Source organism: Pelobates fuscus, chromosome 4 (assembly GCF_036172605.1).
Source record: "Pelobates fuscus isolate aPelFus1 chromosome 4, aPelFus1.pri, whole genome shotgun sequence".
NCBI classification, from domain to species: domain Eukaryota; kingdom Metazoa; phylum Chordata; class Amphibia; order Anura; family Pelobatidae; genus Pelobates; species Pelobates fuscus.
In genome coordinates this window covers 282,418,272-282,432,528 of record NC_086320.1, presented here as the reverse complement: position 1 = coordinate 282,432,528, position 14,257 = coordinate 282,418,272, and the positions used below count along the sequence as shown (strand labels likewise).

Sequence of the window (14,257 nt, the reverse complement as noted above, 5' to 3'; positions counted from 1 at the left end):
ACCATATGATAAAGTGAGAAATTTAAAACAATGAATGAGACACTTACAAAAATTACGTTTAAATTTATGACGTCACTGCTCAAAAGAGCTTACAATCTAGATAAATTCTGCCTTGTGCTTTCTATGTTATTAAATGCTACATAATCATTCATATACCTGCACTGAGCACATGCGTGATTCCCACTTTTTGTTAAAGTGGATATATCATGGAAGCTACATCTGAAACTTACATAATATATCCACTTTAACAAGAAAACAAAACAAAAAAAAGCAGTATTAATTAAAGGGGAGGAATAATTAGGCAAATTATCTCAAGATGAATGCGCCCAGGAAGATAATTATTTGAGATGATGACAGCTGCATTTTAAGCATTGTACACATATTGCTGACGTGTTAGACTATTGTTGGATATGTCATGTGAAGTACTGGTAAATTATCTATACCTGGGGTGCCGTGGTCCATCATCTTTGCTAGCTACATATTTCTAGAAAGAGATAAAATGCGAACAATCCAAGCACTTTAACAATTACAGTAGTATTGATGTGCCAAGAGTACCCCGATCTTGTCCCAGCATAATCACTGTCAAATCATATTAGTCCAAGCCGGGGTATGCCAGACTGGGGCCCCTCCTAGAGCACACAATATTGACTGTACTTTGTCAGCACTCACGTGGGTCACCGGCAGGTAAATAAAATTCAACATACAAAATGAAGTCTTTCATACTTGAGTAAGCTGTAAATGTCTTCAGCTGAATACTTAAAGGACCACTATAGTGCCAGGAAAACATACTCGTTTTCCTGCCGCTATAGTGCCCTGAGGGTGCCCCCCTCCAGCCGGGCTCTAGGGGGTAGAAGGGGTTAAATTTACCTCTTTCTCCAGCGCCGGGTGGGGGACTCTCCTCCACCTCTCCTCCTCGGCTGAATGCGCATGCGCGGCACGAGCCGCGCGCGCATTCAGCCAGTCCATAGGAAAGCATTCACAATGCTTTCCTATGGACGCTGGCGTCTTCTCACTGTAAAAATCACAATGAGAAGCGTGGAAGCACCTCTAGCGGCTGTCAATAAGACAGCCACTAGAGGCTGGATTAACCCTATTATAAACATAGCAGTTTCTCTGAAACTGCTTTGTTTATAGAAAAAAGGGTTAAACCTAGCTGGACCTGGCACCCAGACCACTTCATTAAGCTGAAGTGGTCTGGGTGCCTATAGTGGTCCTTTAATGGGAGAACAAAAAAATCGTTAAAAAAGTAACAAAGAATTATGTGTGACAAATAGGCGCTTAAAATGTATATATGTAGTGATACAATTGGTACAGCCGAAAACACTCCATGGCTTTCCCGATAGACCAATTAAATAGACCAAGAAAATAGTATTTTAAACTCCCACTGTTTAGGTGCTACCATTCACCATTCCACAGAGAGAGTAAGAGTGCAGCACAAAAAATATAAATAAAGTATAGAGAACTAAACTTCTATGCATTTGGTACTTTGTGACCTAATGTCAGATTTCATGTTCAATAGAGAGCCAAGTGATCCACACATAACCAACCGTTGAAAAAACACACTTCTCTCTCTTAAAGACAATAAAACAGTACAATGACAATCACCTGCATGTAATAAAAGAAGGCCGCTATATAATCCAGCGGTGCCGACGGTGGCAATACAATATTGATTTTGCAATGCTTAGAAATAATAATCCCACCCAAAAGGGGAAATAACAGAACAATACAAGGAATAATGGCCTAATATATATTTTGACAAAGTGGCAAAACTACTAAACATGATAACGATCTTTACCACCTAATCGGCAATGTGGGGGCACTCTTGCCATCCATTATTAAGATAAAACACCAGAACTCACAAAAGTAAAATAAATATATATAAATGAAAAATGAATGAAATAAAGCCAATTATATGCAGGGACAATCTACTTAATGTATCCCAGATACTACAGAACATGTAGCAAATAATAGATACAAAATGAACAGGGTAATGTATCTAACCCACAAGTAGGGTAAACAGTATACATAGTATCAAAAAAAAGCTAACAATAAGTGTGCATACAAATAAAAATAGGATAAGTCTATTTCAATATTTAAACCTTGTGATGTTCTAGTTTTTGATGTGTTTAGTTAAGAGTGCTGCTCACATTGTGAGTACGCTATTAAAGGGGAAATGGGAGCTCCAGACAGTTTCAGGGTCCCATTGGCTCTCGCCATTCCGGCGCACCTGTTTTGGGGGCTCAGGCATGATGTGGACCAATCACAGATAACTTAGTTACCAAGTTTTTTAAACCTCCCTGGCCCTGTATACTTTCCTCTACTGTGGTTTCCACCCCAGTACCCTTGTACTGGGTACCAGTACCCTTGAACAATTCCTTGTTCTCTTGTATTATATTGTTGTATTGACCTTGGCTTTGTTCTGGCTCTGTATTTTATCTTTAACCCTTTTCTGTGTTGTTTGCCTGTCTGATTACTGTGTACCTGACCCCGGCTAGTTTTTGTTTTCGCTATCTCTCTGTTACCCTGACCTCGGCGCATTACTGACTACGCTTTTTCTCTGTCCTACGGTAAGTCCAGCCATTCTAAAGCCTAGTTATACGCTATTTCCTTGCTGTCCTGAACACTGCGTGTTGAGGTATTACACCGTGACAGAAAAAAAGACAAATTCCAACCATGTGTGTCTAAAACTGTAGATTTTCTATTGCCACTTTCAATATCATAGAGGTGCTCGCTCTCTTATACTGCCCTTTAACTTTCTTTCTGTTTTCCCAACATACTGTATATTACATTGTGTGCACGTTCTAAAACAAAGAACCCATCTTATTTCACAATAAATGAAATGTTTAGTATCGAAACTTTGCACTGGTACACTAGCAATGTAAAAAGTATTTTACTAGTGAATGCACCACATTTGCAAGGATGATGTCCACACCTGAAGTTTCCTGTAAACATTAACCACTTCTTATCCTGATTCGCAGTATTGTTATTCTTTATCTCAAAAAAGACTTGGGACTATCTATTACCCAGGGTATTGGCTTTGCTTGCAAACACATATATATCCTGTGTAAAATAGGTCCTAAATTATCATCCTTCTGTAAAATATACACATTTCTAGAAAAGATCTCACCTTAATAAACTGTTTACTGTATGGAATACTAAAGACCACTTGTCTTCCACCCTTCATCTTACCTCCCTTCTCTCTAGTTGCCCAAAATTCCGAATAGAGACTGTCTATCTGTTTTGAATGCTCACGCATAGGCTCTATCAATTTTCCAACGAGGATAACCTCTTGCCAGAAATCTAGTTTTCAACACAAGTAACTGGGATACAAACTCTGCCACACTTAAATAGTTACGCCTAATCCTGAGAAATTTTCCCACCATGATTCCCTTATTAATATGGTAAGGATGACAACTATGAGAATCCAACAGAGCATTAACATTACTAACAATACTAACATGGTTAGTATCCTGAAGATCTTCAGATGTCCTTCAAAGTCGAACAATAATGTAACATCCAAAAATAAAATTTGATCGTTTCCCCAGTCGAAAGGAAAGTTTCAGTTTAAATCATTCTAGTTGATTAACTTAAAAAAGCATACACATTTTCCAAAGTACCAAAGACTAAAAAAAATAACAAATCGTTAATAGATCTATTAAAAAACTAGATATCTTTCTAAAACAGGTTTCCATCTTAACAGACGTGGGACTCCTCCCACCAACCCATATGAAGGGGTTAAATTGGCCCCCATTGAAGTCACAGAGTAGGTACCAGGCAGATGACGCAGTGTGCTAAAACAGGTAGACAAATTGCACTGGAGCAATGCTATGGCATTTCCGATAGCAGCAGGCTGTAGTGGTAATGATATCTAGTGTCTTCTTTTAAAGTGACACTCCAGGCACCCAGATCACTTCTGCCCATTGTAGGTTCTGGGTGCCAACTCTAATCACCCTTAACCCTGCAAGTGGAATTATTGCAGTTTTTTTTTAAACTGCGATAATTACCTTGCAGGGTTAGGTCCTCCTCTAGTGGCTGTCTATGGGATTTATCAGACAGTCACTAGAGGGACTTCCGGGTTCTTAAATTACTTTTTGGTCGCTTAAACGATGCTGGACCTCCTCACGCTATGCATGAGGACCTCCAGCATCACCAGAATCCCCATAGGAAAGCATTGAATGCTTTCCTATGGGGAGGTCTAATGCACGCGCGGCCATTGCCGCGCATGCGCATTAGGTCTGCCCCGTCGGTGGGGGAAGAGCATGGGCGGAGCCTGACCCAGCGCCTATATCCCTCGGCACTGGATTTAACCCCTTCAGCAACATGGTATGGAGTAGCAAACGGAGCAGCACATGCAATAAATGTATCCTTTGATCTCTGTATCTCACTTTCAATATGTTGACAAAAGAAAATTAATTTAAAATTCTGCTGGATGATAATTGCTTTGCGCATCGTAATGCCGAGGTCATGCAATGTACCATAAAAAAACTGTTCCTTTCCAAGGAGCCAGATTCCAAAGCAGCAATATATTTGTTGTACACATTATCTCATTAGTGCTTTTATAGCAAAGTTACTTGTAACTTTTCCATCAAAACTACCCACAATCCAATAGTAAGTGATTCCCTAAGGTCTGACTTGCTGAAAAGAGTTTTCAGCCACACAGCAATGTAAATAAACTCAGCCAGGGTAGCACCTCAGCTAAACCTCTTAAATGCTTAATGATAAACTAGAAATATTGCGATGGTTCTAACACTTTGGATTTACTTTTTTAAAATAGTTTATTAATTCCCACCCTTCCCCCGATTATAACTCAATAATAATATTCTTCTCTGCTTCATCAGACATAGTAATCAGGAGCTGACAGTATGAAGCAATCTCTGCAAATAATGATTTTTTTTTAAATTGCAAGGAATATTGGCACAGAAAATAATAGTGTTAAGGTAACATTCTGTTTTTTTTTCTTTTCTGTTTCTCCTATTTTATATATCTTTTGATCCTTGTTACTCTATGCTGTCTTTATGTGCTGAAAATTCATTATAAGGGACATACATCTATTTTTCGTAATAGAAAACATCACCTGTGCCTTTAGCAATACATATGACAATCCCATGGGTGAGGTGGTGGTTTTTTGGAATTGTGTTGAAGAATAAAATCAATATCATGTTCCGTTTCTGGACTGAGCATATCTTTATAATATTAGAGGTGATATATAATATAATCTCTTCTTCCACCAAGAATGACAAATTCCTTGTAGGGATGATGTAAACTGGGTAATACGTGGTTAAAGTATTGACTTAGCACTGGTATTAGTTATTTTCTGGAATTGTTTGACATTTCGCAGTGAATTCTCTCTCCTCTGGTACATAAACCAGTGCCTTTTGATTTGCACGTACCCGACATCAACACAGGAGTACTAGATTTCTGTAATTTCCTTTTTACTGCACGAGACTGTGACAAATATCCCCATCAGAACTGGACATGAGGATAAGATTTTGATAACAGGGGGTTTAACACTTATGTAACCCTCAGAGCTAATGTATAACCCCCTCAAATTCCAACCCAGTCAAATTATATACCAAGATAAAGTAGTGACTATTCTGTCTTAGTATTTTTCTTGCAGCTGAGAAAAAAAAGTTGAAGCTTCCTTTTGCCAAGCCCTCAATCTTAACTAGTGACAGCTGAGGGAGAAAAAGGCTCTGTCTGTGGAGAATGCAGTATTCTCGTGGGGTCCTCCATAGACTTGTGTTGTACTCTTGCGCATGTGCTGAGGAGGACTGTCAGGAAGAGCATGGGGCTGCCATGAGGAACAGGTTCAGGTTAATCCCTGCACCCCTCAGCCGCTGCACTGCCAGCAGTTGGGGGGGAGGGTCTTTAAAATTATGGAAACACCACAGACCATGACAGCTGCTTTAAATGACACCAACAGCAACATTCCATTATTCAACCAGGCTTTTCATTCATCACATGCAGGACAGAGGAGAGAGAGAGAGGGAAAATGTAGATATTTAGTGAATGCGATACTAAAGGCACCAAAATAACATTAGCTTACTGAAGCAGTTTTGGTGTATAGATCATGTCCCAAAAGTTTCACTGCTCAATTATCTTCTATATAGGAGTTAAATAACTTTGGTTAGGCAGGCCTAGCCACGCCTTCCTGCATGTGACTTGCACAACCTTCCTAAATACTTCCTGTAAAGAGAGATCTAATGTATAAATTCCTTTATTATCCTGTTTAAATTAGAATTTCTTCTCCCCTGCTCTGTTAATAGCCTGCTAGAGCCTATTGGAATTGTGTGTGTGTGTGTGTGTGTGTCTCTCAAGTAACAGAGCAGTAAATAACAACTTCTAAAATAAGTTTAAGATCCATTTAAAAAAAAAAAAAACATTTTGGTTTCATACATGATGTGTCAGTCAAAGCCAGGGGATGTGTGGCTAGGGCTGCATGGACAGAAACAAAATGATCTAACTCCTAAATGGTAGAGAATTGAGCCGTAAAACTGTAGGGACATGATCTATACACCAAAACTGCTTCGTCAAGCTAAAGTTCTAATGCCTATAGTATCCCTTTTAACAATACCTTGGAAGAGATTGTAAGTTATCCCTAGAAGTAAATAAGAATCCTTGCCACAGGCTTCTTTTACTATTAGTACTATTAGCCTCCTTTTCATGTATTCTCTTTCTTTCCAAGTAGCTACTGTCCATGTTGTGTACTTTTTGTACATAGCCAATATTAGGGACTCCCATATAAAGCCTATACTTGCATTTCCCTCTAGAGTTTTATGGCTATTTATTCCTTATTTGTAGTTGTGCATATATTTTATGCCTTCTAAATCTAAAAAAGTGTGATGGTACACATTAATTCACATTTCCTTAGTTTCTCTTCCACAGCCCCCACCTCCCAAGTTTTTAAAAACTTCTGTAAAATGTAAAATTAATATTGTTAAAAAATACAACCCCGTCTTGCCGTTAATTTAAAATTTTGAGTTCGCTATGCTCATTAACATAAGAAACACTATGCAGCCTGATACAGTTGGTTGCAAAACATAGTTCAATTTCTCTGACCGTGTGTAACCACACTGGTAGCAGAAATGCTCTTTGCTTAAAGTGGGGCAAGTCTTTTGTTGCTCCTTAAAGTGGTCCCATAGTATGGGGGATTGTTGCCTGACATATCTTTTGGACATAGTCTTTGTATCTCCACATATGCAATCAATCATGCTAAATTAATTTCATCCTCGACAACCTAAAAGCATTCTTGGACCCTTGATGTAAATAATTCAATTTTTTTGTTATTTTATTTTTTAGATTTGCTTGCTTAATCCACTGTTCCAAATGTACTGACGTGTGCTTCTGCCGTGAATAAATATCTTTTTATAGCATTTGTTCTGTCCAACATTACTAACCTCATTGGAAATCATATTCTTCATCACAAATTGTTCTTTCTGGGCTCTGCACAGCGTGAAGCATCAACTGTGCAAATTGGAAGTATAATGGAGGTGCTGGTAGCACAATTGTGATTGATGATTTGGTCCCAGGCTGAAGAACTGCATCTGTAGCCAGACTTCAGAAAATAACTGTTCTTTTCAGAAAAAACAACAATTTTAGTTTGTCCACACAGACGTTGTAAACTTTCGGGGTCTCCATCATACCCTACTTGACGACCTTGATGGTTTGAAGAAGGTCATGCTGCATTTGAAACATTGTTACCATTTTGCTGTTTATTAGCTGTTACATTGTAATCATTTTTTTTTCCATGGACTCTGGTTAGGTTTAAATGACAAGTTTTGGTATTTAAGCTTAAAACAAAAACTGGTGCTATAATAAAGTCATTTTAAACCACACATAGCTACCCCATGCCCAGGATGAGTTTATATTTGGACTGATTGAAATGAAACCTATGTGGGCAGGGCTGATGTAGAATACACTGGGACCCCATCTGCTCAATCCGTTATCCTGGTCCAAATACACAGCTCATTTATTATACGGTTTCCTTCTACAAAGATTGCTCTGATACGTTTGCTTTTATATGCTGCCTTATTCATTTTTGCTTGTTTTTTTCTTTTCTTTATATACTCTTTGTTATGTCTGATAGCTGGGTTACAACAGAATGCAGTCTCTTACTCAGTTCATATAATAGGAGATATGGGTGTATCATTACAACAAACCGGTTCAATAATTGATATGTATCTTCTTTTAAATGCAGCCCTGTTTACTCTTTCACTCACAAAGCCTCTGCATATTTACCAATTCCGAGATCCATCAAATGAAGCATAAAATAAAATGAATAAAATGTATTCTTTACGCTAAAATGTAACATTTTTTAAAATGTGCATAAATCGGGTAAAACTTGATCCATGTTCTAAGAAACGTACCAGGATCATGGATATGTGTGTTTCTGTGTATGCATCCTACTGTCTTTGTTTCCCTAGGCCTTCTCTCCGCGAATCAGATACAGAATGATTGGTGGCAGGTGCTGCCCAGTAGTGCAACTCCCATCAGTCTTATGCAATCTCCAATATGTGAATTGGCACTCACTTTTCATTATAAATACAGGCTCAAGTACTGGTATGGCAGCAAAGGCTACTAGGTATGAGTGGCAAATAAACACAGTTATGTAACCATAAATGCAAGCCAGTATAATCCAACTGATATATTGGATAAGCTTGCTGTCTGGTAATATTGGCTAACATATGTAATATGTGTGCGTGTAAGCTAATGCATCATCAGTAGAATCTGTTCAACCCTTGGGTCGCAGGTTCAAATCCCGGCAGAGTTGACTCAGCCCTTCATCCTTCCGAGGTAGATAAAATGAGTACTATTAAATTGGGTGATAGTAACAACCCCTGGATGTTGGGCTAAGGAATAATCCCCAGGACGTACTTGAAAACCAGAGTAATCTGAATGTACCTTTCCTGGTTAAATACTTTATTATTATTATATATATGCATATTTATATATTTATTTATATATATATATATATATATATATAGAGAGAGAGAGAGAGAGAGAGAGAGAGAGAGAGAGAGAGAGAGAGAGATGGATAGATATAGAGAGATATCATATAAAATAATTAAAAAAAAATATATTTTATTATAATTTTTTTTAAATCATATTTATTTATTTATAAAATATTTTACCAGGAAAGATACATTGAGATTTCTCTAGTTTTCAAGTATGTCCTTATATTGATAAGAATGGATTGCCAAGTAAGACTGTGAATTCTTCTTGGATATCATTCTTAATAATTAATAAATAAACATATTGGTACCAAAATGATAAGGCGATAAATGGAGGATAACAATAAACCCATTAAAAATTATATTTTTTTTGTAATACACTTTACAGAATTCTTTGCTATTAAAAAACAAACAAACAAAAAAAACATAATTTCTCATCACTAGTGCAGGGAACTTCCATCCCATAGAGATACATTCTTTAAAGCCATTTGGAACATTGTTTCTCTAGGAGATACTATAAATGTACCATTACCATTGTTTAATAATTGCACTGCATTTCAGTGTGTTTGTATTTGTGTGTGTTGTAATCTCAGTGTTTGTATTTGTGTGTGTTGTAAATAGAGTCTGGCTGTAATAACATGAATATTACAGATCAGCAAACGTGATTTTGAGTTTGTGTTTGCTGAATGCCCAGAAAGGCTATTGATTTGTTTGCATACATAAACTCCCCGTTATTGATGTGGGTGGTTTATGAATCCAAGAACACCCAGTCTGTCTTAAAGAGCGTTCTACATGCTCCAGAGGCTGGAAGCCGCAGTAAGGAAACCAGGCTCGCCACATCAAATTTAAGTAATGAGGGGAGGGGAAAGATGAGATTGTAGTTGATTATGAATCTGGCAGCAGATGTTCTATACAAATCCAGCTCACTACATCCAGTCTGTTTCCATGGTGACAGAATAAGTAATTATTGAGCCCAGACTCTCCCACTTCTTCCTCTCTCCCCAACAAGGTAAAAGCTGGAAATGAATTTGAACTCTCCCTTTCTGAGCTGTGCATGGCACAGGAGGGGGGTGGGGGAACACAGGGTAGCAGATATACAGAGCTGAATCCCATTCTGTGAATAAGCCTAAACAAAAATGAGAAGTTAGTCCTTTATAAGAAATAGAGCATAGACAGAAACATAGACAGACAAATAGACAAGAACGTCTTTAACGATGCTAAACAAATATACAAGAATGTCCCTGGAATGGAGGTTGCATGTGATTGGATGGTGTAAGCTTGTCCCTGCCTATCAGATCACAGCTGGCTCTCCAGTACAATAAACATAAGCAAAGCTACACGCTTAGCACTTTGGAATTGAACTGTACAGCAGTGGTAGGTGCACAATAGCTAGCTACACATCACAAGAAGGTTTTTCTCTGAATGATTCTATGAAGCATGTTATTGTGGCTGAGGAAGTACATTTAGAAATAAAAGGACATACACAGTAGAAGGTTACAATGGATCGGCGTGATACGTGTAAGTATAAGGACATTTTATTTGCCAGCAATCTTAAAAGTAAACAGGTCACGCTGTTTTCACAGGAGATATTTTATTCCAATCGCAAACTGTGATTTCAGACTGTGCTTTAGCCAGAATAACAGTGGGGTCTCGCCAGAGATGACGAAAAGATGTACTTCTGTCATTGTAATATGTTTTTTTTTTTTAATAGTGTTTTCATTAGAGTTTTGTTAAATTCTTCAAAACTAGTGCAAGGAGTTTAAGTAGGGATGGTTTGTTTTTTGGATGGTTTTTTTCTTTTCTTCTATGGTAACTCTGATAGAAAGGTTTCTCAAACTTAAGGCAAGTTGAACATTACTGGTGACTGAATGATGTGTTGGACTACAATTCCCATGATGTTCAGTCACTGCTGGAATAGATGAGAATCATGAGACTGGGTGTCCGGTAGTATCTGGGATGACACTTCGAACCCAACAAGGAGGGTAGATAGCTTTGGAAATTTCACTTGCCTTAAAATATTTATTTCTTTGTCTTATTAAAAGGTTTTACTAAAACTAGTTTTCCTTTAAGGGTTCTCTAAATTACTGTTACAAAGCATCATTTAGAAATCAATCTGGTCCACTCTGTATTGTGTGCTTTCTACAACTGTGTGAATAATTATCTAATATTTTGTATATATTGGAATAAATTAAATAAATCCTACACATATATTCCAAGCACTATTTACAGTTATTTGGCATTCTGGACGTTAACTGGTCCTTATTTAATGTACAACGAGTTACGTTGGTTTTATTATATTTCTGTGCTTTCATTTAATGCTATAATGCTCTGTTTGGTTAAAGCCTGTGATTTATTTTTTGTCTGATAATCTAGGCAGTGCTGGTGTGTAGAAATATTCAGAGTACACACTTCTCTTTGTCTCTCCAGTAGAACACAGAGCAGTGGTATGTGCTCATTTCATTCCGATCGCTGTTACACTGTGCCTTTAAGGATTTAAAGGACTGGCATTCTGGTATAAAATGCAAATAACTTCTTATTGATATGCACATCGCTAAAGGAGGTTAAAAAGAGCTATAAAATGTTAACGTAACCCCCCCTGCTAGACAAGAGAGGATTTATTTTTAATTGCCATATTGTGATACCATCTATGATCATGTCTCATGATCTATAAGGTGCTTTGTGCTTTAATTTTGCAAATATTCAGTAAAAAATTTCTTGAACAAAATGAAATTCTAACTATGAAAATACGTGCTATATTTAAGGCATGATTGATAGTGTCTTTAAAATATGCATCCTTTATTTTGTTGTGTGGTTAGTTTGCTAGATTGATTCCTATGCTTTCAGAATACCTCTATCCAATCATAAAGAGAACGATTGTGAAAACATTTGTGTTATGGAAGTTCGGTCCACTTGAGCAAGTAGATTATTACCTTGTGGATTTTCATCTTGGTTTGAAGCATTCTTCAGCTGTTTGTGAGAACTCTCAGCAGCCCTTGTGGAATTGTATGTATGTGCGTTGGTGTAGCAAGCTTCACATTAAAAGTTAAGCTTTGGCTTTCTAGCAAGGCGTAGCTAAAGGTGCTAAAAGGAATTGACCATATTCCATTTAGATACTCTTCGGCAGTTTCCTAGTAGCTACTTTAGATGCAAAATATTGGCTGAAAGCTACTGTAATGTAATAATTACATGTATCAGGTAGTTTGTTCTGTGAAGTAGAATATATCCACATCTCTGAAGTGCACTTTCCTTTACTTAGTGAATAGCAATTACAGTGGTGGTACGCTATGTGAGGACCTCCAGCGTCGCCAAAATCCCCATACAAAAGCATTGCATAATGCTTTCCTATGGGGAGGTCTAATGCACGTGCGCGGCCATTGCCGCGCATGCGCATTAGGTCTCCCCCGACGCACGTTAGGTCTCCCCCGCCGTCTGACGTCGGCGGAGGAGGAGCGTAGGCGGAGCCTGACCCAGCGCCAAGGGACATCGGTGCTGGACTCCGATAAGTCACTGAAGGGGTTTTATCCCCTTCAGCAACTTGGGATTTGGGGTGGGAGGAAGAGGGGCACTAGAGGGTCCTGCAGTGCCAGGAAAACAAACTCAAATATGTTATCCTAGAACTGCAGAATCCTTTTAAACATTAGAAAGTTAGAAGGCACTGAGCAAATTTTAGGAACTTTGGCTAACTAGCTCCTGGACGTATCATCAAGACTGTGATCATGTTTTAGCACTGTAAGATTCAAAATGTGAAGCACTCCTATATATTAGTTAGAGTAGAGAACACAATCTGTAATGCAGCAATGTAGCACTTTAATCCGTCACAATCCATTGTTTGGATCAAACAAGACTTTTGAGAAACCATACAGATAATGCACTCATGGAAGTCATAGACCAAAGCAACTTTAGCACTTTTACCTGTTCTCAAAGTAAAGATTATAAATACACAATATGGAGCCCTAATCTTGGTAAGGTAAGTTTTAGGGGGTTTAGCCCTAAAAACACATAAAAAAACTTTACAACTTATACGATAGACGTATAGCTGTCAGAAAGTGGAGAAGTGAAATCTTATCGTTAATGTTTATAGTATATAGTGTTTTTGTGACATGTCTGTATTATTACATGTCCAATACTATATATAGGAGGTCTGCCTGGAAAGTAATATGAAAAATAGAGACATTTATTGAAGTGGATAAGATACAAAAAACATTATAGATAGAGCAATGACACCTCAGTCCGCTTCAAAGTAGGCACATTGGGAACTCAAACAGTTATCCCTCTGTTCAAAACACTCTGCAAAATCCTTTGGTGGAATTACCATCAGCTGCCTCATCATGTTTACCTGAATCTCCTCGACGGTCTGAAATCTCTTCCCGTTCAAAGTTGATCTTAGCTTTGGAAAAAGCCAAAAGTCACAGGGCAACAAATCTTCCAACAGATTCTCTAAGCTTTTGTCCCAAACTTTTATTTGCGCTGCACTCATTGCATTGTCCTCGAAAGCCTTCTGAATCATCCAAATCGTTATCTGCAGAGCAATGTTCAAGCTCAATGCAAATTTTTTGGCAGATTCTTTGCTCTACTCACTCTGTCATTTTGAATGTGACGGCCACCTAACTGACTAGTACGTTGAAGTCATCATTGATCATGCATGCGCATTTCAGACCTCATGTATATATATATTGTGAGTGGGGTCTTCATGAAATTGGGGAAGCTACATGCAACACCCCTTCCTAGTGAACTTGTTTCATCTGAAGAGTTCGGATGAAAAACCAAGAGACTCTTTGTAAGTCTTTCAGAGATATTAAAGTCTGGCTTCTCAGCTGTTGGTAGCATACAGCTCCCATAATTCTTTGAATGCAATAGATGGCTAGAGAATCATAGGAGTTGTAGTTCAGCAATTTCTGGATGGCATAGTTTGAGAAGTTTGGGATCAGATAATACTTTATCATATGTTTGTTGGTTTCTGTTTATACTATAGAGTAGAAAGTTTGATTTTGGAAGTACTTGGCTAGTCAGTTATTAGTGGCATTTGGTTGTTAAAAGATTTAGAAACATTGCCTTGAGAGACTTGATGTAAAGCCTACAAATATTTTAAATGCATGGTCAAATATATCCCTGCAATGTTTTAGTCATTTATCTTGTATAGTCCAAGGGTGCATTGTATAAGATATGCTACTGATGTTTGTGATTCTTACACTGGTTGCATGGTAATGAAATGTGATCATTTACACAGACAGCATGTCTTTTATTGTAACCTGTCCTCACTAAAATAGAATGATGTTCACTTCATAGCAGAAAATTAAGCCGTTCAA

The 14,257-nt window shown here is 37.8% G+C and overlaps 1 protein-coding gene across 4 annotated transcripts in view; it reads left to right on the top strand.

Moving 5' to 3' along the window:
- Positions 1-14,257, top strand: part of ELMO1 (engulfment and cell motility 1) — a 381,378-nt gene that overhangs the window by 272,075 nt on the left and 95,046 nt on the right. The window contains exon 1 of one of the 4 annotated variants that reach the window (XM_063452155.1): positions 10,270-10,469. The exons of the other annotated variants lie outside the window; for them this stretch is intronic. The gene's annotated coding sequence lies outside the window, so the exon portion shown is untranslated. Of the gene's footprint in view, positions 1-10,269; positions 10,470-14,257 lie in introns of those variants that run through there. 4 annotated transcript variants of the gene reach the window in all.